Source organism: Galeopterus variegatus, unplaced genomic scaffold (genome assembly GCF_000696425.1).
Source record: "Galeopterus variegatus unplaced genomic scaffold, G_variegatus-3.0.2 Scaffold63331, whole genome shotgun sequence".
Taxonomy (NCBI): Eukaryota; Metazoa; Chordata; class Mammalia; order Dermoptera; family Cynocephalidae; genus Galeopterus; species Galeopterus variegatus.
In genome coordinates, this window is record NW_007789442.1 from 1 (window position 1) to 2,154 (window position 2,154).

The following is a 2,154-nucleotide window of genomic DNA, read 5'->3' on the forward strand; positions in this document are numbered from 1 at the left end:
TGATCTGAGCTCCTAGGAAATAGAAAATGTTAAACTGAAGTACAGTCAGAATTCTCTTGGTACAAACAATTGCTGCCAGGGATATGGGAGTCACAATAGGATGAGTTTTCTCAAAGAAATGTTATAATAATAAGCTTGGCTAACTCTTCAAAATATATGGAGATCAACATTAAAAGTGCAGTTTGATTTACAATCACTCAAAAAAATAAAATACTTAGTATAAATCTAACAAAACATGCACAAGACTTGAATGGTGAAAACTACAAAACAGTGATGAGAGAAATCAAAGAACATCTAAATAAATAGAGAGAGATACAGTGTTCATGGATTGGAAGACTTAACACAGTAAACAATTCTCCTCGAATTGATAACATGTGACAACAATTCCAGCAAGATTTTGGTAACTATAGACAGTATTTTTATAAATTTTATATGGGAAAGCACAGAAATTAGAATAGCTAAAAAAATTTGAAGAATAAAGTGAGAAGAATAAAGTGAGAAGAACCAGTCATTAAGACAGTTTCAAGACTGTGTGGTATTGGTGGAAGGATAAACACCTTGATGAATGGAACAGAATAGAGAACCCAGAAACAGATCCAAACAAATATGTCTGACTGATTCCTGATAGAGAACATGGCATAAAGGTATAAAAGCGATTCAATGGAGGAAAGATAAATCTTTCAACAAATGGTCATGCAGCAAGTGGAGACATCCATACGACTGATTCCTGATAGAGAACATGGCATAAAGGTATAAAAGCAATTCAATGGAGGAAAGATAAATCTTTCAACAAATGGTCATGCAGCAAGTGGAGACATCCATAGATCAAAACAAAACAAAACAAGTCTACCTAGACCTCACATGTTATACAAAAATTAAGTATAAAACTATGAAACTTTTAGGAAAAATATAGGAGAAAATCTTTGGTATCTAGCGCTAGGCAAAGTGTTCTTAGAGTTGACACCAAAGCATAATCTATAAAAGGAAAAATTAGTAAATTGGGCTTCATCAATATTAAAATCTTTGCCCTATAAATGATCCTACTAAGAGGGTGAAAAAACAAACTAGAGACTGGGAGAACATATTTGGAAATCCAGCAAAAGATTATTATCTAGAGTATATAAACAATACTCCAAACTCAACAGTAAAAAAAATAAATAATCTGATTAGAAAATGAGTAAATCTGTGGCAAAAGAGGATATACAGTTAGCAAATAAGTATATTAAAAGATGTTCAACACCATTAGCTATTAGGAACATGCAAATTAAAACCACAATGAAATACTGCTATGTGCCCACCAGAATGGTTAAAATAAAAAATAGTGGCAAAACCAAATAGTGTTGAGCTTGCAGCGAAACTGGATACTCATTCATTGGTGGTGGGAATATAAAATAGTACAGACACTATGGAAAACAGTTTGCTCATTTCTTTAAAAACTAAACGTGTAAATATTATAATATTTATTGAGTACTTACCATGTGGCAAACATTATGCTGGATACCGAGAGTCCCCACTCAGGGACAAATATTAATAAGGTGCAACTTTTGCCCCAAAGGACCTTACAGTCTGAAGATCAAGATAGATTAACAGTTAATTTCAATATATTGTGATTGTGACACCATTAGAAACTGAATGATCCAAGACAGATAGGATGGCTGAAATTAGTGGAAAAGGAAAAAAATAAAATGCACAACTATCATCATTATTAGCTAATTTCTTTAGTGTTATAAAGTTGCAACTGCCCAAGAAAATTAGAGCCACAAGTTTTGGTGTTCAAATTCAGCGGAAAATGGATCAATTATATTTTTTCTTTCTAAAGTTGCATTTTAATAGGTAGATGCTAAAGAATGTCTTATGTCAGCTGAAACAATATTTCTAGCAGAAAATGAGAGGTTCATAAATATTCACCAAAATAGCTTTTGCTTCCGTTACCCTCCATGGACTTAAGACATGGAAACTGATGTTGAGGATTCGGCTGAACTTTCTGAGTAGTAACTTATGCATAGTTCTTGTATACAACATAGTTAATGTTATTAATCTTATTTGTACTATAGCTAAGACCACCTTCAAACCAAACATCTGCTCCAGAATGTTAACAGCTCAAACTTATGTCATTGAATAGTCCTGTTTGGAAAACACTTCAAAAGATAAAAG

The 2,154-nt window shown here is 32.7% G+C and overlaps 1 pseudogene; it reads left to right on the forward strand.

Moving 5' to 3' along the window:
- The first annotated feature begins 687 nt into the window (after positions 1–687).
- On the forward strand, positions 688–2,150 carry LOC103584537 (annotated as a pseudogene).
- Positions 2,151–2,154: the final 4 nt, after the last annotated feature.